The sequence below is a fragment of the Urocampus carinirostris genome, chromosome 1 (genome assembly GCF_059441175.1).
Source record: "Urocampus carinirostris isolate Australia breed hairy pipefish chromosome 1, RoL_Ucar_1.0, whole genome shotgun sequence".
Lineage (NCBI taxonomy): Eukaryota > Metazoa > Chordata > Actinopteri > Syngnathiformes > Syngnathidae > Urocampus > Urocampus carinirostris.
In genome coordinates, this window is record NC_142349.1 from 18,966,408 (window position 1) to 18,993,425 (window position 27,018).

The following is a 27,018-nucleotide window of genomic DNA, read 5'->3' on the forward strand; positions in this document are numbered from 1 at the left end:
GGCCAAACCGACAACTTGCCAGTTCGACCCGCTCCCAGGTTCACATATTAAAAGTCTTTTTGGAGTCCTTGGACCTTCAGTTCTAAATATTATAAACATATCACTCTCCTCAGGTGTAATTCCAGCAGCTTTTAAGTCCGCCGTTATTAAACCCACACTGAAACGACCCAACCTTGATCCAGAAATCTTAAGTAATTATAGACCTGTGTCAGCCTACCTTTCTTTTCTAAAGTACTCGAAAAAGTAGTGGCACAGCAGCTGAATGATTTCATATCCGAGAATAACCTTTTTGAAACTATGCAATCAGGATTCAGGGCTAACCACTCTACTGAGACAGCTCTGATCAAGGTAACAAATGATCTCCTACTGGCAATGGATTATGGCGCTTCATCACTTTTGCTGCTGCTGGATCTTAGTACTGCTTTTTGGCACAGTGCACCACAGTTAAAAAATTAGGTGTCATATTTGACCCTGATCTATCCTTTGAAATGCATGTAAAGAAAATTACTAGAACCGCTTTCTTCCATCTTCGTAACATTGCTAAAATCCGTTCAATACTGTCTCAGTCGGATGTGGAAATTATAATTCATGCGTTTGTTACCTCCTGTCTCGATTACTGTAATGCACAACTCTCTGGTATCCCGAAGTCTAGAATCAAGTCTCTTCAACTTGTACAAAATGCCGCAGCGAGGCTTTTAACTAGGACAAAAAAGTATGATCACATAACACCGATTTTGGCTAACCTGCATTGGCTCCCAGTTAGCCTTAGATGTGATTTCAAGGTTCTCTTAGTATTATACAAAATCATACATGGACTTGCTCCCTCTTATCTTTCAGATCTGATTTGTCCCTATGTCCCGGTCCGAAGCCTACAATCTGAGACTGCCGGTCTTCTGGTGATCCCAAGAGCAGAGAAGTGTTCTGCTGGTTCGAGAGTGTTCTCCATCCGGGCACCGGTGCTGTGGAATGCTCTTCCCCCTGAGATCCGATCTGCAATCTTAGTGGAAATGTTTAAATCCAAGCTTAAAACTCACTTCTACTCCATAGCATATGAATAACCTACTCTTCTCGTCGTCTGAAAAATAGTCGGTGTAATATAGTGTAATAATCTGTGAAGCCCTTTGAGACTCTTCGTGATTTAGGGCTATACAAATAAAAATGACTTGACTTGACTTGACTAGCTAACACGAGGTGGTGTATCCCCGGGCACAAAGATTTCCATCTGCTGCAGGGACGTCGAACTTTTGGTCAAGTGTCTGTGACGTCATCTACTCTGCTGTGGCTACACTATAACAAGCACCCAGAGGGCATCCTGTTAATCTGTTAATAAACAACAAAGGAGACGGCTGGAAATGTGAATTTCCCTACGGGGATGAATAAAGTATCTATCTATTTATCTATCTATTTTTAGAGCCTAACCTCTCTGTGCTGTGTTTATGGTAAATGGTAACCAACTCAAGGGTGGATTCAAATATTCAATGATGATGACATTTCCAAAAAGTATCGTTATTGGATCAGAATCAATTGATACGACCGTGTATTAACTTCGATTGGATCGACACTAAAATTCCTAGTTCAGCCAGACCCTTAGTGTGCTATTTTGCTTTCCAAATTTAATCCCCACTGCATGTTGTGTCGCACCTTTAGGTTGATTGGTTCCTCTTGACCCTATAAACTGACTCAGATTAAGAAAAGCAAATATGCAAGATGCTCAGTATATGGACATGAAATATAACAAACAAAAAGCAATCCTTCATAACTGCTAAGACCGAGTAGAAAATAGGTTTGCACCTGTGCTGTGCAGTAACCATGGCAACAGTGAGAAAGAATCATACAGAGGCCATCTGTTTATTAAGGTTGAGAAAAACAATGGCGGTATTCAAACGTACATATGTTTTTTGTCGTCATGAATTTTTTACAGAAGCAGAGTTCGTATAGGGGACAAAATGGAAGACAAATGCTGTTATGGTACAGAGGAGACAAGGAAGCCGACTCAACTGTCAAAGTGTCATATAGCATATATTTGGGGTTATTCAGAAAAGTCCATTAGTTGACTTGAACAGTCTTTATTATTTTCCTTGATTTTGCATATTTTTTGAAGGTGCATTGTGTATTATTTAGAGTCTCCTAGTGGTTGAATATATTTATTAATGTAATAAAAAAAATACATGAACTATCATATAAACATGCATTATCTCATCTCATTAGCTACACCGCTTATCCTCAGTAGGGTCGCGGGGGTGCTGGAGCCCATCCCAGCAATCATTAGGCAGTGGGCAGGGGACACCCTGAACTGGTTGCCAGCCAATCGCAGGGCACACAACTCACTCGCTTATTTACACCTAGGGACAATTTGGACCGACCAATTCACATGAAATGCATGTTTTTGGAATGTGGGAGAAAGCCCGAGTGCCCGGAGGAAACCCACGCAAGCACGGGGAGATCATACAAACTCCGCGCAGGAAGTCTGGAGCTGGATATGAACCCACGCAGGAGGTTCCCAAGACATGAACTGTGCCGCACATGCGCTAACCACTGCGCTGCCGTGCTGCCCTAAACATGCATTATTATTATTATTATTATTAAAAAATATATTTATTTTACACAACATGAATTGCACCTAGGAACAACTGATTGTGAGCCATCTTGCCTCTACGGTTACCCCCAAAATATGCATCCTCGAGTTGAGTCAGGAAATGACACTCTTACTTCATTTAATATTTACAAAGTACTCAAGATATTTCTACTTTTTTGACCCCCAATCGAGCAAATTCATCAATTTATACATTTAAATTTAACAGCAGGAGATGTTGAATTGAATTGTCTTTATTGTCATTGATTACAACGTAGTGATGAGAGAACAATGAAATAAAACACTGTGAGAATAAACAGAAAGGCATATTTACAACACAATGCTTAGAGACTGGCCTTAAGTTGTCATGTGCAAAATAGGCAACTACCACGAGAGCCATTAGCATTGCATGCTGCCGCCTTAAGCGTATAGTTATCTATCAAACACACCACAGTTCCCTTTTGGTATCACCTGATTCATTGTCCAGTCACTGGAATTGCCCCTAATCCTCGGGGAACATTGTCAATGGCAATTAGGTTGAATACAGTGGACACCGCCAATGATACGAATAGAAAAAATATGTGCTGCATTCTGGCCCTATTTTCCTAAGTATGGTTTTTGGGAATGTGATAGTCACCGTCTTGGAAACTTGTAGAATAGCTAAAACCAGCGCCTAGTTTGTGGGGGGCAGCACTGTAGACTTTCTATACAGTCAATTGCATCGATCCTCAAATTTGCCACGCTAATGGCATCAAGAGTGGGCAGGCCTTTAAACTTACTTTGAGTTTCCCTCCTTAATTTTTCAGGAGGCTGGCTGTTACGCCTAGAGTCCCTGAGTTTTCCTGCAAGGTTTAGAGCAACGGGATGGTGTTTACTTCGTAAATGTCAATACAGAGGTTTTCTATCCGGGTACCCTGCATATGTGACACACTCTTATCTATACTAACGTTGCTGTGCCGGTCACAGTCCCCGAAGAATCGGCTAACATGTAACAACTCAAATGAGCAGTAACTGTGTATAAGTTTCAAGCTACCAAGGTTGTTTTAGTGATCAAAAGGGGGAGAAAAACACATTAATTGTGCGAGCTATTTCAAGAAGTGTCGTGTGTGACCTTCTTCTGGGACGCCTCAGGTACCACGCCAGTCCAAATCAGGTTTGTAAACTAATCATTACCATACATTTGATCAAGTTAAATTAACAACAGACATGTTATATGTAGTTTGCTTATAGGGCAAGCCTTAGAAATATGACTCTCTTTGGCGTTCATCCACCTTAGATAAATCTTTAGCATCAATAATAATAATGATTATAATCCACCCCCCCAGAAAAAAATCTGAACACTATTTAAAGTAATTTATGCCTCAATCTGACTGCAAACTTTGATTAGAACATTGGGTAATGCTCGAAATTAGCCAGATTTTATATGCAATTCCAGTATTCTACATAATTTATTTGATATTTCAATGTTTGAAGCTCCGCTTGAGTGTCCACTTAAGGGCTAATTCTTTAAATGGCACAGTATGCAAATTAGTTATTACATGAGTAAATGAAAGTGATTACACATTAAAGGTTTCAAGGGAAAAGTGTATTAGTTGCGAAACAAATTTTCCTGGAGGAAATATTAGAAATCCAGTTAGTCTCAGGTGACCCAGTGTTTAGCACGCCTGCAACTTTTCAGTTCTGGGTTCTAATCTTGTGTGGATTAACACAATCTCCTAGTACTTGTGTGGGGTTCATCTTGGTACTTCTAAATCTGTGAGGAACCCGTTTCTTTTCCCTAAATGCAAACCAAAGGAATTGAGTTTTCTTACGCTATTTCGGTGTAAATTCTGAGGCAAAACATTTTTTATTCAACAGAAAAGTCTTCCCTATTTTACAAGAAAAAACATAATTGCGATGTTGTGATCCCGATGCTGTTAGCGAGCAGCTCTGATCAATAAAACCCATATGAGAGCGAGCTATTGATCGGAAGGAGAGCTAGCGCGCATCGTGGCACTTTGCAGGCCTTGGCTAATTTGTGTCGCCTGTCTTGCTGTGAGCCTTAATTGCGGACTCTTGCTTAAACACTAACACTATAAATTTTTCAGCCACTCGTTACGAGGTGTTGCTCTCGGCTAGCGTTCTAATGGATTGCTGATGAGTCACAAAACTGGCAGGAAATTTTCTATGAAAATGATTTAACTGACAGCAATTTATTCGTTAAACGCAATCAATGGGCTTTTTTTTTAAATTTAGACAGATGTCATGAAATACAGAAAACAACAAGGCAACAAATGATGAGTTTACAAAAGGTAACCAAATGTTTTTTGATCAAATACCATCATGCAAGAGCCCTTGTGTTAACTAATCGTGTTTTGTTGAATTCATTCATAGGTCACATATTTATTACATACGATAATATGTATATATATATATATATATATATATATATATATATATATATATATATATATATATATATATATATATATATATATATATATATATATATATATATATATATATATATATATATATATATATATATATATATATATATCTCATCTCCCATCTCATCTCATTAGCCGTAGCGCTTATCCTCATTAGGGTCGCGGGGGGGCTGGAGCCCATCCCAGCCATCTCCGGGCAGTGGGCAGGGGACACCCTGAACTGGTTGCCAGCCCATCGCAGGGCACACAGGGACAGACAACTCATTCGCTCATTCACACCTAGGGACAATTTGGACCGGCAAATTCACCTGAAATGCATGTTTTTGGAACGTGGGAGAAAACCGGTATGCTCGGAGGAAACCCACGCAAGCTCGGGGAGAACATACAAACTCCGCACAGGAAGTCTGGAGCTGGATTTGAACCCACGACAGGTTCCCATGACATGAACTGTGCCGCACAAGCGCTAACCACTGCGCAGTGCTGCCCGACAATAATACATGACGCACATATTTAAGCATGTTCCTTTTTGTTTTCAATATGCACTGATTCCAGCATATGTGTTTATCATCCATCAGCCGGTCTGTAATGAAATTTCTGAGATACAAGAGAATATTGTGCAATGTTGCTGTTCTTAAGGTTCTACAATAATCTCAACATTCCCCACAGCATTACAATCCGTGTAAGGCTAACCATATTCAACATAGACATAGACATCCATGAGAGTCATGCACACCATTGGAATGGTTTCACGTGTACATTTTTAATCATGCAGAAGGTTTTGCAGTGCCACAAGTAGATAGACAAATCAGTCATTTGTAGATTAAAAAGAAGTGGGGTATACAAATCAGTCAATTGTAGATTAAAACGGAATAGGGGGTATAACATTTTGCTGTTACGAAATCTAAATTGAACTCCAATCTTTTTTGTCCAGCATCTGGCGAGCATTTTAATATCATATATTATATTTAATAGTTTTGCCTTATTTTGTATGATTATTTCAAGTCAAATTTGTCAATAGCATACACAACACTAAGACCAAAAACAACAATAAAAAATGATTTGTTCTCAAGTGGTTCAACAATTCTTTCAAGTGGGACGACTTGCCATTTGTTTGATGTAGTTTTGGAACAAACTGGGTATGTTTTAAACCTTTACAGCGTACACCGGTCAATACAAATAGAGCTGCAGTTGTCAGAGGTGCCCACTATACAAGCCTCAACCTTAAAAACGGGGAAATAAATAACAAAAGACACTAAATCTGGGAGCAGACCTTGAAATGTAGATTTAGAAAAATAAACAAGAGCAACAAGAAGTGCAATTCTCTCCTCGCCTTGACCTGCCATTGATTGGCTCATCAGTCCTCATGCCCAAAGTTAACCAATCTAATCAGTGAAGGCAGCATGTACCAGCCAATTAGAGGTAGAGGACGGAAGGTCATGCACTTAACATCCTTGAAGAAAGGATGCGTATTCAGACAAGTTAGTGAATTGTGCGTGTCGGCTAAGATTCACTAATGGAATGCAGCTCCCATCCAGAGGCATGCAGTGTCATGGGATTTGTCAAATTTTAACTCCTATGAAGTTCATAATCACACTCTGCGTCATTTCAAAAATTAACATGCAGAAGAAAATCTACCCAGAGCAGAGAGAGCAAGAGAAGTAGACAGTGGGAGAAACCACAATTGAGTTTGAAGAACATCTGTCCTGCACAATTTTTGGCTACCTACTTCCTGGTTTGGCCCATGGTCTATATGCCCAAACTATCCATCCATCCATTATCTGCACCGCTTATCTTCAATAGGGTTGCGGGGGTACTGGAACCCATCCCAACTATCTTAACTGGTTGCCAGCCAGTCACAGGGCACACAGAGATGGACACAATATGTAATAAGTCATTTTTTTTCTATTTGTATCATTGGTGGTGTCTACTGTATTCAATCTAATTGCCATTGACAATGTTCCTCGAGGATTAGGGGCAATTTCAGTGACTGGACAATGTATTGTTTTTCGTCTTTTATTAGCATATTTGGTATCCCAAAATAATCATAAGTATTCCAGTTACATTACTTCAATATTATATTATTGGAATTACGTTACTGATTGAATTTTATAACAGGTAACTGTATCAGAAAAAGTAAAAGTAACCTTTCTAACCCTGCACACAAGTCTGTCTAGTTTAGAATGGCAGTTTACATTGCTTACATTATATCCAATACATTGCATTTTCCTTTGGCTGTAGGTTGACTAGAAAATTCATGTCCCAATAAAATGAATTTGCTAATATTTTTTAAGTCAATGATTTGATCAGATTAAATTGTACGATACAGCCACGCGGTACTTTTTCAAAAAAGAACTCTGCCATGCGACCGACTAAATAACTGTTTAAAATGAGCATGATGTAACAAACAGACATTTCATAAAGTAGGAGCTGTTAAAGATATTATAAGATGACAAACGCTTGTGGGTTATATATAGCCTGCCCAACAGTACATACGTCAATTTCTTTAATTTTTATTTTAAATTATTAAAATGTCATGTTTCTTTTTAGTTTTGGTATCATTTTTTTCCACATACAGATTGAGAAGCTCTACTGCTCTTGATTGTTTTTTTCACACCGTCTCCTAGCCTAAATGAACGTTGCCGGAAAACCAGGCATAATGTCACTTGATTTTGCCAGGTTCAGACAAATGTGTTAATGATGTAAAATGCAAACACTGGACTGATTTTGCTCACTGTGCTTTCAAGTTATGCTCATTTTTGTGTGTGGATGCTCAGATAAATGGGGAATTAGGTTGATCACAAGGTAAAATTATTTTTAAGATTTGTATTTATTTTCATGTGAAGAAAGTGAAAAAGTCTTGCTTGCTGAATGTTAAACAATGTTTACTGTTTCTGTACTGGCGCTCTTTCTTTTTCTGAGAGAGTACAGTGCAAACATTTGCTTTTTATGTTTGTGTTGTACAACATAAATAACTCCATTGGAAGGAAAAAATGAACCGTGCACATATTTTTCTACCTGTCATGAAGCACTGGTGACAATTTTCCAGGCATATTCAATCTCACCTTAAAAACTTGTCAGAACATACTGTACCTATCACTTTTCTAAGTGCCTCTGATTACAGTAACCTCAATTCATATCCTTGCTGGCTACCCGGACTGCTATTTCAAATGTTCCATAATCTTCTGTCCATTTTGTCATTCTACATCCAAAGTATTTTTTCTATATTTCCTTTTTTAAGGGAGGGATTTGTAATATGAAATTCTTAAAAAAGCAGAATCACTTGACTTTCACTTCAGTGTCACTCTCTAATCCCCTGATGATAGATAACCAGCAAAGATTAATGCTCATTACTGTAAAGAGCACCCGCAGATTATAAAATATCAATCATTATAAAATCTGCCCATTTTCAGAGCGCCGGTAAAGCTTGTGCACTCACTGGCTAATCCTTTAAAACTCTACAAATTTGGGAGGAATTACAGCCTGTAAACCAAAGCTTGACTGCAGCTAGTCGACGTTTGCCAACAGACAGTTTGATGGATAGCTCGGCTAAAAATAAAATGTTCCCTATTTGAGATTTTATAAAAGAGTTGCAGTATAATCTGGTTCGCACTTCATTAATATTGAATCATAGAGGCGGGATTCAGTCAACTCAAGGAAAGAGAATGTTGGGTGTTATGTTCGGTGTTGATGAGGGGGTATTCTGTCAATCATGTATGCACTCGAATGTACCCTACATTGGCAAGCAGGACGACTGGCTAACTGCTTACAATGCCTGACTTAGCCCGCAAGGCAGGTGTTTCAAACTCAGTTTGGCTCAATAAAGGAATGTCAACCCCACATATTTAGCTTTGTTTTTAGGTATAATGATTTAGCATTCAGCCTAAATTATTAAGATATGAAATAGATATGCAGATGCTGCCCTACTTACGAACGGGATTCCGGACGGTCGTCATAAATAACCTGTATTGTTTTGTGCCAAAAGAAAGAAACATTTCATAAAATAATATGCCCTATAAAGATAAATAAAGTTAAGTTTAACTTACTTTTGGGAGATGAGCTTTGGGGTTAGGCGACATCCTCCTCCATGGTGGAAAGCGGCACTTTCATTTAAAAGAAACAGCTCACTTCTTTATACTTGATACCAACCATATTGAATGGATGCACTAGAAATTAAACAATAAAAATGTCAAAGTTCTTAGTGCGCTGGAGATACAGTACAGTATGTCTACAAACAACCTAGGAAGGGGAAGTGGATTTCTTTTTCGGGGTGGATGCTGGGTGACGTCTCACAGCGCCACACGCTGGTAGCGGCGGAAAGAAGCAATACAGTACTGTCCTGTACTCGGAAAAAGGTGCACATAAAAAAAAGAAAAATCTTCCTCATAGCAATGTCCAGGGATTTTTTGACATCCTCAAAACAATTATCGTAACTACCGTTTTGCATAAGTCGACGCGTCGTATAAGAGGAGCGTCTGTAATCACGGATTACAGGGGTTCTATACTTAACATAACTCATTGATTCAAAAATAATGGGGAAAAATAGTTTTTCATGTTTGGCATTGGATGTATTAACTGCTATTTGAATGGTAGGGTTACAGCGGTTTTATCCCTAACCAACACGCTATACAAACTCGACATTGCCCTCTAGCGACCGGAGATACCATTTGGACTGTGTTTATTCAGAGAACCATAACCTTTGATATAAATGAACTAGAAACTCACTTATTTTTCACACACACTCAAACATTTATGGCAGACTGGATCAAATCCTCCAACGGGCTGGATCAGGCCAGCAGGCCGTATCTTTGATTGACATAGAGTGACGCCCAACTGCACTAGATAGATAGATAGATAGATAGATAGATAGATAGATAGATAGATAGATAGATAGATAGATAGATAGATAGATAGATAGATAGATAGATAGATAGATAGATAGATAGATAGATAGATAGATAGATAGATAGATAGATAGATAGATAGATAGATAGATAGGTAGGTAGGTAGGTAGGTAGGTAGGTAGGTAGGTAGGTAGGTAGGTAGGTAGGTAGGTAGGTAGGTAGGTAGGTAGGTAGGTAGGTAGGTAGGTAGGTAGGTAGGTAGGTAGGTAGGTAGGTAGGTAGGTAGGTAGGTAGATAGATAGATAGATAGATAGATAGATAGATAGATAGATAGATAGATAGATAGATAGATAGATAGATAGATAGATAGATAGATAGATAGATAGATAGATAGATAGATAGATAGATAGATAGATAGATAGATAGCGTGTTATATAGAATAACTAAATAGTGCTACACAGAATAAATATTGCAATAAGATTCGGTAATATGCAATGTAGGTGGTGTGGTTTACTGTGGGCTTTTACTCTGCCGGGTTGAGTTAAAGAGCCTCATAGCATGAGGAAGAAAAGATCTCTTCAGTCTGTCCGTAGTACAAGACAGTGACAGCAGTCTGTCACTGAAACTGCTCTTCTGTCAGGAGATAATGCTCTGCAGTGGATGCGATGGATTGTCCATTATTGACCGCAGCTTTTCCAGTGTCCGTTTCTCAGCTACTGTTGTCAGGCTGTCCAGCTCTTTGCCCACAACAGAGCTCGCTTTCCTAGCCAGTTTATTGAGACGAGAGGCATCCTTCTTCTTGACGCTGCCTCCCCAACACGCTGTTGCATAGAAGAGGGCGCTTGGCACTACTGTCTCATAGAATATTTACAGGAGCTTTTTGCAGATTTTGAAGGAGGCCAGCCTTCTAAGGAAGTAAAGTCGGCTTTGCCCTTTCCTACATAGAGCTTCTGTGTTGGCAGTCCAGTCCAGTTTGTTGTCCAGCTGCACACCCAGGTATTTGTAGGTCTGGACAAATGAACTAAATGAAGTTTAGCAGCATGCCACTGAAATGAAGTGTCAGTCAATTATGAAAGCTTCACTGTAAGGATTTCCTCATGGCTTGTGCTGCAAATTTGGCATTTATGATATTTATCATGCTTTGCCATATGGTTGTTTTAACACCACACACGTGCTGCTGTGTGTTGGGCTTCAAATAGGCGCGATCGTAGCCGACAGATAGTCAGGTAAACTCTCAAATCTCTTATTTGAAGGAAAGATGTGCAACAAAGTTTTTCATTTGCCTAATAAAAAATACATTTTACACAGAAAAGCAATGGAGACCTGATAATGAAAGTGCTATATTTGAGCCAGAACAAAAAGCTTCTCCTGTTAATGCTCTTCATAGAAACAAGTACTATCTGTTTCATGTGGTGGGGCAAACCCCTACCCAAAAAAAAAAAAATGCCTGGAGAGGGATGTGCCGCCATACTGTACGTGACTAGGATAACACACAAATACTAAGTGAAAATTATGACTTCAGTACCTGAATCCTTAAAATATGTTAACTGCTTGTATTGGTTTTATCTCATCTCATCTCATCTCATTCGCTGCGCAGTGGGCAGGGGACACCCTGAACTGGTTGCCAGCCAATCGCAGGGCACACGGGGACAGACAACTCACTCGCTCAGTCACACCTAAGGACAATTTGGACCGGCAGATTCACCTGAAATGCATGTCTTTGGAATGTGAGAGGAAACCGGAGTGCCCGGAGGAAACCCACGCAAGCACGGGGAGAACATACAAACTCTGCACAGTAAGGCCGGGAGCTGTATTTGAACCCACGCAGGAGGTTCCCATGACCTCAGAACTGTGCCGCACACGCGCTAAACTGCGCCGCCATGCTGCCCATTGGTTTTATTATTATTCTTATTATTATTTTTTCAAATCAATGTTGTTGTTTTTTTTACTCAAGGAAATTTTCACTTGGAGGCACTAAATAGTGTACATTTTCCGATGAAACAACCATAAATTGCACCACCTATTAACACACATTTATTCTTTAATTAATTGGCATGCCTGCTTTATGCGAGACAAAAAAAAATCTATACTTTGGAACTTCACGGTTGGATTTCATGTCTATTATAGAATGGAGCAAAAGCTTGTTTAAACTTTTGCAACGACATTTAGGAGCTAAAATAAATAGTTTGAGTCAGATCACAAAGCTTCCTCTGCTACTGGTAACCATGAAAACTAGTACCGTCTGTTTCATATGGGGTAGCAAACCCTTACTCCATACATATGGTCTGGGAAGAGATGGACACAACTAGGCGGTATTAGCCCAAGAAACACCACAGAAAATGGTGCCTCTTCAACCCTGAGAATCCTTGGACCAAGAAAATACTCATACAGGTTAGGTTCTCAGTGACAATAAGTAAAGATAGAAGCTTGTGGTCATAACCACGTCTGGAAGTTGTGCGAAAGAAAGTCATTAAACAAATGTCATCAGACTTTGCAGAAAGTGGGTCTGCCGCTCTCCGTCTGTCTAAAAGCAATTTATGAAGAAGTGCAGACTCTCAGCGCACATCCCCCCTACTAAGGGACATGTGCCGGGGAAAAAAGAGCACCTGAGGTTAAAAAATCCCCTTCCGGATGGATTCCTAAGACCCACCACAATCTCTATCAATGTTTAAAAGCTTTAAACATCAGGCAGAGAAGAAGTCTGTCATTTAAAGTAAAAGCAAGATGTTAAAAGAAGTACAGCGCGTCTTCCCAGACTTGTGAAGAACTGAAAGGTTGTCCGAGGCTGTAGATACAATTATTTTACTCTCGTACATCTTCTCATTCCTATTCCTCACCAAACTTTCCCAAGTGGGTCATTTCATTGTGAAGAGTTAATGTCATGCTTCGGTTTAAACAAATCAGTCAATTCCACTCTGGTTAAAAGGCAGAGCATGAAACATTGATGGCCAGTAAAAATAACTCATTAAAACGCTTTGGGCCTCTTTCATAATGACAGAAAAATCGCATGAGAACAGGTTGGGCTGCTGCAGTTAAATTTTTATGCTTGTGGTGAAACCCTCAAGTTCTCTTTCTACATTGTTATTCAATACATGGATTTGTTGGATATGGACATCACTAAAGGACCGAACAAACTATTTTCTTAAAGGGAAAGTGTGCATCATTTTTCCATTACATGTTGCTGAACTGTGTAGTGCAAGGGTAAACCCTGTTAAAAAGCACAAGAAAAAAAATGAACCAAAGGGACTCAAAGTGACCAAAGAGCCATTTTTTTTCTTTTCCTTTTTTTTCCCAGCTTTTCTCAATTCTTTTAGTGTTTGGGTACCCCTAGCAGCTAAATAGCTTAAAAGTATGTCAGCTAGGTGAGGCTAAATTCTATTAATGGAAAAAAATGCATGTTTAGATGATAGTTCATGTATTTTTGTTTATTTTTAAAAATAAATATTGTTTATTTTTAATAAATGATGGGGTTTTTTTTAACACTCGGAAGCACCTAAAAATACAAACTGTCCCTTTAATGTTTTTTTGTCAGGCATAAATCAGGCATGCCAACTAAAACAAGTCTATTAATAAGCGGTGCAATTTCTGGTTGCTTAAAGGGACAATGTATAATAGTTTGTGCCTAAAAAAGTGAAACCTTCATTTAGTAAAAAAAATAACATTGATTTGAATCCTCAGCAAAAATACATTAACTATCATACCAATGTGAATTTTGATTTTTAAAAAAATCCTAGGTCTGAAGATTTGTGTTTGATTTACATAGTGGAATCCCAATTTAGAGGGTAGTACACTGTGCTCTTGGCATTGTTTTTTGCTCGCATTAGACATTACAGTGCCATCTAGTGGCCAAATATTACAAAATAGAGCTTCAAGAAAAAAATAAGACACGCCAATTTTTACTTTCGGGGTTGGAGAAGTTACATTGGTGCCATGTTTATCGAGTCAACAATCTTATTCAGATTCAGATTCAGATTCAGATCTACTTTATTGTCATTCTAGTACACGTGTATACAGAACGAAATGTCGATGGATCTGACTCCCACAGTTTCCTTCAGTGTCCTTCAGTGTACAAATATAAATAAAGCTGTATTGTGTTATTTACCATAGTGCCGATAGTGCAAGATATATATTATATACTAGTGGTTTCAAAAATATGGTTCGCGGGGTGGATGAGGCCCCCCTCTACCAAATAAAACCACCCACTTCGGCTATTTATACTGACTACCATTCATTAACCTGGAAAATTTTGAGGAAACACATCAAAACCTTCTTCATAAGATCCCAATGTTATTTAATTTAATAGAAGTCAAGTCATGTTCATTTGTATAGCCCTTAATTACAGAGTCTCATAGAGCTGCACAGACCACAGATTATTGTAAAAAATATTATTATGAAATTATTATATTTTATTATTATTATAATTTTATTAGATGAAGAGTCCTATACTTCCTTCTTAAAGTAATAGGATTGTACCTAACTGTGTTGCGTGGATTCTCTTAACCCATACATTTTCTACTCGACTATGCTTTCAATCGTAAAAGGTCAGCACCTGGATTCAAAAGTATAAATTTAAATTATTTATTTTAGCTCCTAAATGTCGTTGCAAAAGTTTAAACAAGCTTTTGCTCCATTTTATAATGGACATGAAATCCAACCGTGAAGTTCCAAAGTATAGATTTTTTTTTTGTCAGGCATAAAGCAGGCATGCCAATTAATACAAGAATACATGTGTATTAATAGGTGGTGCAATTAATGGTTGCTTCATCGGACAATGTACACTATTTAGTGCCCCCAAGTAAAAATTTCCTTGAGTAAAAAAAAAACATTGATTTGAAAAAAAAATAAAATAATAATAAAAATAATAATAATAAAACCAATACAAGTAGTAAACATATTTTAAGGATTCAGGTACTGAAATCATAATTTTCACTTAGTATTTGTGTGTTATCCTAGTCACTTTCCAGTTTGCTTGAGTGGAAATAAATTGCTGATTTGCTTTTTTTTACAATTGCACATATAATAAACACTACAAGAGATGAAATCTTAGTGAAGCAAAAAAAGTTTGGGGAAAAAAAAAACTCAATACTGAAACTCCCCTACTTACGACCATTAGACTTACAAACAACTGTACGTACGCACATTTTTGGGGGGATTTTGTAAAATATCCGGACATTGCTGTAAGTTTGATTTTGTTTTGTGCACCTTTTTCCGAGAACAGGACATTGCTGTAGTGCTTCTTTCCGCCGCTACCTGCATGTGGTGGCCCAGCATTCACACCGAAGAAGAAATCCGGCTTCCGCTTCCTGTCACAGTCCCAGTTAGTGAGTAAACATACTGTACTGTATCTCCAGAACTTTTACATTTTTATTGTTTAATATATTGTGCATCCATTCAATATGAGTGGTGTAAAGTGTGAAGAGGCGAGCCATTTCAATTGAAATGAAAGTGGAATAAGGAAGCTTGATGCGGTTGAGAAAATGGTTTGATTGTTTTTTTCGGCCACTTTTGACCAGTAGCCTAACTCTTGAAGCCCATCTTCCAAAAGTAAGTTAAACTTCACTTTTATATCTTGAAAGAATATATCATTTTATTAATTGTTTATTTTACAGTACAAAACAATACAAATTACTTATACAAGCCCAAAACATACTTATATAAACCTTAAACATACATTATATACAAAATAGAGCACTGAAGCAAACAAATTCAATGATCGTCCGGAACATATTCCGTTCGTAAATAAGGGAGCATCTGTAATTGTTTTATGTTCAAATCTTAAACTCTTGAATCATAATCATTATAAAATCATTAGCTTTCCGAAGATCCCTAGCTAAGACACAGTTTTTATGACACCAAGTTACTCGTCAGGCCCACGTGAGAGTGATTTTTTCTTCCATATGGCCCCTGAGCTAAAAGTAGTTTGACACCCCTGAAGTGTGTGTGGTGTACTTCTTGGCTATTAATTAAAGTGCACCAATCTTCTGTGTATTTCTTACGTGCTACTTAAAGCAAGGGGCTTCCAATTTAATAAACATTTATAAAACGTTAAATGTAGTGGTAAATTGTTTTATATTTTTGTGCTGCTATGAGTAATTGAAGACAACAATCTTAATGCATTCCTAGAAGATGTTTTATTGCTGGTGAGGTTTCGATACATCTGGCCTGCTGGCTATTTGATTGTCCCTTTGGAATTTTTTACCCCCTGGTATAATTTCGGTGGCCCATATCATATTGACGGAAATGCATAATCTTTTTTGTATGTATTACGGTATTTGTATGACAGAAAAATGAACTGTTACTCAAAGGCAGTGGCAGCCCATCAAGGGAAGCAAGGCCCTCTCTGCTGCCCTAATATTACCAGACTTCATAATCATTATTCTAACAAAAAAAATCAGTTTTACTTTAAACTTATTTTACCAAAGTGTACGAAATACATGTTCTTAATTAGTATCCATATTGTGTAATGTTCATTATTTTTTTGGAATATTTTAATCACATTTTTTCTTTACTGATGGTACAGAAGATTAAGGGAGATAGTACACATGATGGTCTCTATAAAAAACTATTTGAACATATGACATATTCCTCCTGAACAACACACTCAGATAAGTACAGTGGAACCTCGGTTTTCGAACGCCTCTCAGTTCGAACAAATCGGAGTTCGACCAAAAATTTCGAGAAATTCTTGCTTCGCTGTTCGGTCAAAAATTCGGAGTTCGAACGCCAGTAATGCGTGAGTGTGTACACTAAGGTGCGATGCTGAGCGGCGTACGGGTGTAGATCGCCCCCACCCCTCGTGACCAACTGTTATCATGTGCGCTTGCCTCTTTTTGCTTTCGGTTTTTATATCGGTGAACGGAGTGTTTTAGCCCCTAACTATGCCTCCGAAGAAGGTCGGTGCAAGCAGGACAGGTGAAAAAAGAAAAGTTGTTCGTACAGCTATTGCCTTTAAGAAAGACATAATAGCCAAATATGAAATAGGTGTGCGGGTGTCTGATCCAGCCTGTGCCTTCTGCTGACCACCACAAAGGTAAGAAATCCTCATCTCATCTCATTAGCCGTACCGCTTATCCTCATTAGGGTCGCGGGGGGGCTGGAGCCCATCCCAGCCATCTTCGGGCAGTGGGCAGGGGACACCCTAAACTGGTTGCCAGCCAATCGCTGGGCACACGGGGACAGACGACTCATTCGCTCATTCACACCTAGGGACAATTTGGACCGGCCAATTCACCTGAAATGCATGTTTTTGGAATGTGGGAGGAAACCGGAGTGCCCGGAGGAAACCCACGCAAGCACGGGGAGAACATACAAACGCCGCACAGAAAGTCTGGAGCTGGATTTGAACCCACGACAGGTTCCCATGACATGAACTGTGCCGCACAAGCGCTAACCACTGCGCCGCCGTGCTGCCCAAGGTAAGAAATCCTATTCATAATTATTTTCTTTATCCTTTTTTCATTTTTACACGTTCATGTTAGCGTAATCTTTCGTACGGAAGATTACGATAACGGGAACATACAATTAACCTGGGTTAGCTTCATGTTTAGGTAAACATTCAGGTTAACATTCAGGGTGTTGGAACTGAGCCCAAAATTCAGGGTGTTGGAACGGCGCCCCCTTTCTAATGAAGCGCTAGCCACTTGTAGAGACCCGGGTGATAAATGACTTGTAAACGACCTGATTATTTTATTTTTACACGTTCATGGTTAGCGTAATCTTTCGTACGGAAGATTACGATAACGCGAACGTACGATTAGCCTGGGTTAGCTTCATGTTTACGTTAAACATTCATGGTAAACATTCAGTGCGTGGAACGGATTAAAACGATTTACATTATTTATAATAGGAAAAATTGATTTCGGTGATTGAACAAATCGGTTCTCGAACAGGGTTCTGGAACGGATTATGGTCAAGAACCGAGGTTCCACTGTATACACAAAATCCAGAAAATTAAGACAACTGATTAAGTAAACAAAATAAGAAACTGGGGGATAGAAGTGTCGTAACAGATAAGTTCAATAGGTAAATCTGAGAAAAACTATACTCATGTTACGTTCACCCTGAGTCTTCAGTCAGAGCCTTTGGTAATATAATCAGTGATCCAGTCATCAAGCTGGATTTCACATGCATCTTTCCATTCATTATGACATTAAAAATCTAATTAATATAATGGGAATAAGATGGAGTGAAAGAGAACAAAATATATAGGAGGTGAAACTTTAAGAATGTTTTTTAATGATATCTTTAAATGTTTGCATCATTATGTATAGTGATACTTTTTAATTGCTGACTCAGGTTTATTGATATTTAAATGATCTGAAAACTATCCCGTGTTGTACCTAATTAAGATGATGGAGTTTCTGTGAAATATTTCTCGAACCGTGATCCTAAAAATAATGATATTTGGATGGATTGATGTTCAAGCTGGATTAAGTAGGACATCAATGAAGGCATCGGTGTGAGACGGACGGCCTGCCCTTGCTCAAAACTCATGATGGCTAAAGTAGCAATCTGTCTCTCTGTCTATTTGTTTAACTCTTTTTCATTGATGCCTCATTTGACTTTTTTTTACAATTCTTAAGTGAGACTTACATTTGAAATCGGTTGTTAGCGTATCCGCTGTCAGCTCATCATATCGACAAGTGACTCTTATGACTGAGAGGTGCTTGAATCCTGCCACAATCACGTTCACTGACATGAGACAGTTGTCGTCTAAGTATGAGTAGAGTAGGAGGAGAACATAATCAGAGAACTCAATGACGCATCAAGGTTTATAACGTCAGAATTTGAATCTCATCTTTGGCAGGTAGCTTTCGGTTTTACCACGTGTGTGATTCACATAATTGCATTTCAGGGTGCCCTCTGATTTTTAGCAATTGAGAGTGACCAGCCCGGTGTATCCTAAATTAACTCCCACTTGCCTCCGGAATCCAGATCCGCTGCATTTAAAGAACAATCTTGACAAATCGCTCATAACACCTCCCACCGAAAAACACAGAACAAGCTGTATGGAAGTTTTTTATGTGGCTTTCTCTTTAATGGCTTTCTCCCACTCCTGAATGACTTGAGGATCTAGTGCAACTACCGCATGGACTTTTTTGTCGGTAAACCAAAGGAAAGATGAATTTGTGTACTCTTTTCTTAACTTTTCTCTTTATGTTTCAATTAGAAAAACTCAAACATTTGCAATAATAAAGGTTGATTTAAGATACATAGTATTTGCATCAGATTTTATGCAAGGTTTTGTTTTGAACAAATGCAGTGCATAGAGTAAGGGCCGCAACATAATACAATTTGACGCAGAGCGTGATTTATTTTGCAAATATACAAAGTAAAGTGTGGGTTTTCAATGTTTTTTGTTTTTTTTTCTGAAAAGACTAAAAATGTGAAGTACCTCCATAACAGAGCAATGAATATTTTCATGAAAGCATTTAATTGCTGAAAAAATACTTCTACTCAACTTTCAGAAATTAAACTTTTTGTTTGTTTTTTGCCTATATTCTTTAATGACACTAAACCATGTGTGAAATTCTTCACTTTTCATTATACAATGTTTAGGAAACGTTCCTAGCCTTGATTTGGACTCTTGGAGCGGTTGTGAGCTCACAATATCCCGAGAATCAATTTAATACTGTGCCACAGCACTTGGTAGTTTGGATCATCACAGATTACAGTTGTGTTTAGGAGTGGAATGTGCAGAAAAGGGAACAAGAGAAACCAAAAACAATGAAAGTGGTGGTTGCTGCAATTAGTTAGTTTGAGAAATACCCCAAATATACTTGACCAAAGCAAGAATAAACCCGTTTGCCAAATTATGAAACTGTGCTTCTCCGCCCCTAAGAGTTATTTTCTTTAGAACTTTCCAGAGGTAATCACAATTACAAATCTGAACATTAATAGATGTACTTTGCTTTGGTTATGTATAGAGTTGTCCTTGGGTATTTACTTAGAAACAAACCTCTACGTATGCATTTTTTTTGCAATCATGTCCAATCACTGGCGAATAGCTGTAAGTGTGGACGACACGTCTAAGTGTGTCAGCGAGGAGCTCTGTTCACACAGGTTCAATGTACAGTATCTTTGACGTCTTGAGCTGTAAATAGCAGTGAGACAAAATCTTTCTGCGGGTTATTTTTAAATTATTGGCTCAAGCGTGTGAAACCACTATCAATAATGCCCTATAACAATGAACAGGTCAACTAGTCATTAACCTTTCATTCACTGAAATACTTTTGCATATAGTGGTACAGTACATATTTATACGAGCATCGCTCCACACAAGAATGTCGATACAGGAGAGTTTCTTTAACAAAATTATACCTCGATTTATGAAGAAAAATCGAGTTGATGAACAGTCCCAGAGGCTACGGCTAGTGACTGCTCACAGCCACCAGCTCGATTCAGTTTGCACTTAACTATACCTTAAGAGTACCTGTGTTCTACATGAGGTTCATTTTGATCACATCTCTTTCATCACAATTTATAGCATCTCCTTTTTGTATCTTTTGTAAGGTGTCTGAGAAAAAAAGGAGAATGATGGTGATTGAAACACAGCAAGAAACAATTGAAAAACACGAGTACGGTGTTTGTGAGTGAGGAGGAGTACACAAAGCAGCGAGCGCTGATCACAAAGCCGCGGAAGAATTTACGAAGCTCCTCACAGCAATAACTTTCAAGGGAGTTTATATTCCTGTTGTGAAAATACAGTAAAGAGGAGGACAAACTAGTGAAGCTGACATCTACAAAGGAGTGTTGAGGGGTGCCGGCGAAGTGGGAAGAAGTTGCTGCTTTCGTTGTGACGATAAAAACAGAAAAAGTGTCCAACACCTCAATTTAAAGACAATTGCCTTACGGATGTCTGTACATTTTTTAAGGGGACGCAGAGACAAATCTTTCTGCATATCTTTTTTTCCCCCCCAAAAAACTCTTGTAAGGGCCCGGTCACAGAGCCATTTGCGTCAGTATCGCGGCTGAATCACGGCCAGAAATTTCTGCCCGTGAAGCAGACGCTGTTGCCCGCGGTGGAAAATGCGCAAAATTGGCCAACTCGCTGTTCATCCGTGGTATGCTCGCAAAACACGGGTGATCAGTTCCACGTCCTTTCCGCTTGTGGACCACAGGTATAAAAGCTGCCGAGCCGGGCTGTAGAAATCATAACCGCTCAAAACACAGTCCCGTGAAGATCAAGATTTAAAGCTATGGCACCAAAGAAGAAGCCAATATGTTATTATTGTAATAGTTTTTTATTTTTATTTTATTATCTTGTTATGAAATGAAAAGAAATGTCAAGAAATAAAAATGGATTAAGACGAGGTCACTATGGTGACGGGGATCCATGTTCACCCCTTGACGTCTCGAGCACAACTGACGTGTGCTCGGCAAATCACGCTGAATATACGCGGAGAAAGGCGTTTGACCGTCACACGCGTTACACACGCTAATTCACGTGATTCAGCCGCGATACAGACACAGAACAAACGGGCTATGACCGTGCTCCACCCGCGTGTAACCGCGCCCTGGCCGCGGCCGTAGCACGTCGTTCCACGTCTGTACCGCGTCATATCCGCGTGTGTACCACGTGTGCCGCCCGCGGTTACCCGTGGTCTAAAGTTTTGAGCAGCGCAAAACTTTTTCGCGCGGCCAACCGCGAGAGAATTTCTTGCCGCGTGTAAAGCACGGCTGTATCTCGTCTGTATCGCGATCTCAACGCGGTCAAAAGCGTCTGCTTCACGGGCAGAAATTTCTGGTCGTGATTCAGCCGCGATGCAGACGCAAACGGCTGTGTGACCGGGTCCTAAGCAATAGTGTTGCTAGTCCACCTACAGTGCTGGAAAACACATTTTTAAGTTCACTTTAATTTAGAGTTTAATTTTAAGTGTACAATAAGTGCTTACATATTATCAAAAGTCATGCGCTAGCACGCTTGCACGCCCTACCGTCCCCCCACCTTCAAATCAAATGAATCTCACATTGGATTTCTTGTTTCTGTATTGTTTAATGTTTAATTACTATTTAAACATGTTTTTAGTGATCAGGAAGTTGTGTTTTATAGCTATTTAGTTTCACTTTGATCATTTTGGGAGGTTGAGAAGGGCCATTTAGATTTCAATTATTTCGTGTTACATGAGCATTTTGAGCTACAAGCACGATCCTGAAACAAATTAAGCTCAGACATAGAGGTACCACTGTACGTTGGAAAGAAAATTGCAAATTGTGAGAGCCAAATTCCACATAAGTAAAGTTTAAGACAATAGAAAAAAGACAAGATTTTTGGCTAGATTTTGCAATTCATGTTAGGGTTCGGTCACAATATTTGCTGAAGTCTGTGCATGTGATCAAACACTTCTTCATTAGCAAACAGCTTCATTAAGATAAGGCCTGCATCGAGTGGCGTGGCAGTGCTGCTGCGCCTAATGAAACATTTGCATCTGCAAAACCAAATCTTTTGTTCTTGTCGCTATTAGTCGACAAGATCGTTACTGTCGAAGGCTGGCTTGTCTGTGACCTTCTAATGATGGAGTCGCCAGCCTGACATGCCAACCTCGTCTCAGATGGCAACTTCTGCCCCGAAGCCTGAGGAGGGAGATATGAACGGCTAAGACGGCATCCGCAGACACTCACACACACGTTTTGCACAACGTGGAACTGATAACAACACAATCCTTCTGACATAAGGGAGCAGGCTGCCTGTCCATTTTAATTACCTGAGAAACTGCAACCCAAACAGTATCGGTCCAGGCCAGCGGCTCTTTGATGGTCATTTGGGGAAAATAGGGGAGGTATCGTCTCTCTCTCTCTCTCTCTCTCTCTCTGTCTCTCTCTCCCCACCTCTCTGTGACTCTCTCTGTCCATCTCTCTCCTGCTCTCCCCTCCCCTCTCTCTCTTTCTCTCTCACTATGACAATTTTAGGCAGTAAACTTGTATTGGTGGTGTTTTTAGAATTGGTTTAACCTTTCCTCGTAATTGCTGCATAGTCCTGGGATTTAGGTATATCCTGTTTGTCTTCTACTACTTAGCTTGCTGAAGCTTTTATAGCCTTTTTCCACGTTCACCAGGTGGCCATATTCATCACTTAGCTGGGGCCTACGATTTTTCGGAGAATGGAAACAAACCTGCAAAACATGTAAGACATACAAGACATCGAGCACCGAGTATGCCCGCCCCAGCCCTTAAGTTCGCCACTTGACTGCGGCAATTTTCGCATTGATCAACTCCAGCTAAAGGCTCTTAGAGGAGTCCTGCAAACCCAGCTCACTTGGTCTTTTGTTGTGATTCTTGGAGATTCACATTGCCAAAATAAATATTTGCTCATGCAAAAAAAAAGACAATTTGAAGGTGAGCTTTGAATGTCTCAAATTTGTATCTTTTGGTCTCCTGTAGTGTAACTTTTTCAAGTTCTTCTATTTATAAATACCTTTGTGGTGAAATATTACACCTTGTCACTTTCAAGTCTTAGGTGTTGACGTATATATTGGGTCTCCTGCAGTGATTCATCAGAAGTCACTGCTGTTTTTTTTGCTTGTATTTTTGTAATGAAAAGTATTAAACGTTTTACATCTTAAGCAACTAGGTATTGTCCTAGAACCTCTTGAAACTAGATTTGATATGATCCGATGTAAAATTCCTAAAAGTTTAAGTGTCTAAATACCACGCTTGTGGCATCCGTCGACCAAAGAACACAGATGATGTTAAATTATTGGGTTCTGTCCAGTTCTTGAGAGCCAGAACTTCTCTAGTCGAGTTTACGACCAATCCCCAATTGCATTTTCTGTATGTTTTCAGAGAAAACCGAGCAAAGTGACACTAAAGAATGAAGAACCTATTTCCCTTGTGCCCGTGTCATCTTAGTGCCCGTCTGGTTTTCGCATTTGTCCATTTGCAGTAAGTCATCACTTGAGATCATGTCACTTGAGACTTGCTGAGCACTTCAACACTGCTTTTGTTCTTCAGATGCTCTTTGACTTTCAGTCAATATCAAGCTGACACGGTCAAAGATGCCCAAAGGTTATCTGGCAGACCTTGAACGCGACATGAGGCAAAGATCAGTGGCCAGGACGTTGTCATGCTTTCAAAAAAATAACATGAAAAACGACAATAACAAAAGCTTTCACTTTCCTTTTCTGACAGTGGTAATGTGATGGAGGATTTTATTTCTAGTCCAGTAAACAATAATCCTAACGGCGCCCTCTCTCAAACACCCTCTCCACTAAACTGTGAATTTCACAAGAAAGAAACAAAATGGATCTCTAGAGAGAGCAGGAAAGAGCGTGGCATAGTAAGCAACTTGAACAGAGAAAAGCTTTACAAGAGTTAGCTGACTTCCTCCGGCACACTGCAAATGATCCTTTTCGCTATGAAAACTGTGAGATGAAGTTAGAGTTTACAGCAAAACACATTTTAGAGCTGAGTGAGTGTGCAATGAAAGTAGGTAAAAAAAAAGATTGTTTCTGTTGCGAAAAATAAGAAATATATTGCTGTCGACTAGCTTCTTCCTTCTTTTGCGGCGTTCTAAAACTAGAATTGGATGCACATTATGTTCAAGTTATGTGCAAGTTATTGCTTAAAACTGTTCATAAAATTTCCTTTGGCAGTAAACTGAGTGAACTTTGGACGCCCCAAAATGTCAAAGTAGTGTCATATTATTTAGCTATGTAGAATTTGAGTCAGTGATTGAGGCTCATTTGGACATCATTTCCAAACACAAGCAATCCGTTTTACCCCAAATTGCCTGTTTATATTAAAACGGACAACTTTCCTTTAGTTTTAATTGATGTATTTGTGGTGTAGTGTAATACACTCCCCTTCCTGCGGTGTCGCTGTATAATAATGTGCAGCCTTGAACTTGTGCTTGATCTTGATTAAGAGTGGAGTAAACAGTGTATGAGTCGTATGGTCCGTGTCTGTCTTACGATCTATTACAATCCTACTACATACACAACAGTATATGTATTGACTTTTTCTTAGCCCCGAGCTATGCTAAATGTATGTATGTTTGTCTTTACGTATGTACATACGTACGTACCGGAGTGGTCCCCCTTTTTCAGCCCGAGAGTTTTTGTACCCATAGCCGGCTTACTTAGCTATGGAGGAGGAATTTGAAAGAATAGGAATAGCAGTGAGGTCTTAGGGCCCGGTCACACAGACATTTGCGGCTGAATGACGGCCAGAAATTTCTGCCCTAGAGGCGGACGCAATTGGACGTATTGAGCTCGCCGTTGAATCGTTATGGAGCTGTGCTTGACTCGAGTTCGGGAATTCGCGCGCGGGTAGCAACGTGATTAAATTCTGCCCTGGATAATTCTTCAGAGCGCGGGTACAATTCCTTAATCGAGCGTAGAGAGGCTCGAACACGACCAGAAATGTCCAGTCTTGAAGCAGATGCCGCTAGGACGTTGTTTGACGTTTTGAGCCCGCAATATACACGAGATAGAGCTGTGCTTTACTCGCGGTCGCAAATTTTCACGTGGTTGGGCGCGTTCAAAACTTTTGAGCAGCTCAAAAGTTTGAGCACGTGTTTAAAACGCGTGCCGCACACGTGGTCAACACGAGTTAATGACGCAGAAATGACGTGCTATGGTCGCGGCCAGGGCGCAGTTACACTTGGGTAGGACGGGGAATTTCAGCGGGTAATCGTGGGTGGAGCATGGTAATAGCATGTTCTGTGCCTGTATCGCGGTGTTATTACGTGAAATTAGCGTGTTACGCGTGTGACAGTCAAACGCCTTTCTCTGCGTATAAACAGCGCAAATGCCGAGCGTGCTCGTGACGTCAAAGGGGTGAACATCCCCGTCAGCGTAGTTTCTCTCCATTTCGAATAAATTATTTGGTGCATCTGTTGTGGTCGCAGTAAGGCTGTGAAGTTAGGACCTTAACTTTGCCTGAGCGCGGAGTGGCATCCAGGCGTATGAGAATTCAGATGTGTCTGCATGTTGCTCGCAGCTTAGCCTTTTGGTGACTTTGATGTGCTAGGTCCTTAGCTTGGCCCTTTTGTGTACTTTCTATGAAGTCACCATCTTTGATTTTTGCATTTCGGAGATGGAATATGAGCTTGCTCTGTCCACTCCACGCATCGGCCCGGTATTGCAGTACCTCCGGGAACGGTGCATTCGCAATGATCGCAGCATGGCTTTAGGACTAGGACCTTAGCTTGGCCTTTTGGCTGAAAGTAAGTGTCCCGGCTCCTAGGCTTTGTAGCGTATTATGAACTGACCGATAACGGATAATGGATAATGAATAACGAAGATAGATCAATAATCCTTAAAAACCCCAAAACCCCTTTTGGCTGAGATTAAGAATTCCAGCTATTATGCCTTAATACACATTTTGATTCTGATCGATATTGAATAATGAGTAAATCCTCACTAAATCATTCAGCCCCACCCTCTCTCCATCATCATTACAACTTGGTCTTTATCCATTTTAATATCTTGACATATCTTGACTCGGTAGTAAAATAAGAATGGTGCTATAGCTTGTAAACTTATTCCTCACGAGACTGTGATTTGTACCATCATGTTCTTCAACAGCCCGGATCCAAAATTAGCGTTCCCCCGCTACTTCAACCATGTTTACATCATCCTATCTCTCAATGAAGTAAGGAATGCAATGACGAATATACAATCAAAACCTCCTCATTATTCATTTGTTGGAAATGTAGTACAGATTAAACCGTTCCGTCATTGTTATTATTGTGAACGTAAATTGACGGTAGATCCCCACCCCCCTCGCGTGAACGCGCATTCTCCTGCGCTCCCAACGAATGCGAACGTATTCTATATAAAACACTTATTAAAACTATAAAGCGAGCTAATTATAATAATTGGGAGATCCTAGTCTATATAACGCGTTTATTTAAACCAAAAATTGCGATCTTATTTTACAAAATGCGTTTGTTAACATGGAAGGAAAAGTCACGTGAGGGTGTAGGGCGGTTTGGTTGGTTGTTGTTGGTCTAAACACGGAAATGACCCGCAAATGACGCGATGAGAGGAAGGGGAACAGTCGCCGGCGTCTTTTTTCCGGCCACACCACAGGTCAAAAGCGGGTTGGCCATTTTTGCGCATTTTCCATTGCGGGTAAACACGGGCGAAAAAAAATCCCAAAATTTTAGCCGTCATTCAGCCGCAAATGTCTGTGTGACCGGGCCCTTATTCTGCATTTGTATTAGGAAGAAGTT

At 39.6% G+C, this 27,018-nt stretch overlaps 1 protein-coding gene and 1 pseudogene across 1 annotated transcript in view; one reads left to right on the top strand and one right to left on the bottom strand.

Moving 5' to 3' along the window:
- The window catches only part of hs3st4 (heparan sulfate (glucosamine) 3-O-sulfotransferase 4), a 150,024-nt gene that overhangs the window by 47,095 nt on the left and 75,911 nt on the right, over window positions 1–27,018 (bottom strand). The gene's annotated exons all lie outside the window — the stretch shown is intronic.
- On the top strand, window positions 25,816–25,953 carry LOC148373820 (U2 spliceosomal RNA; annotated as a pseudogene).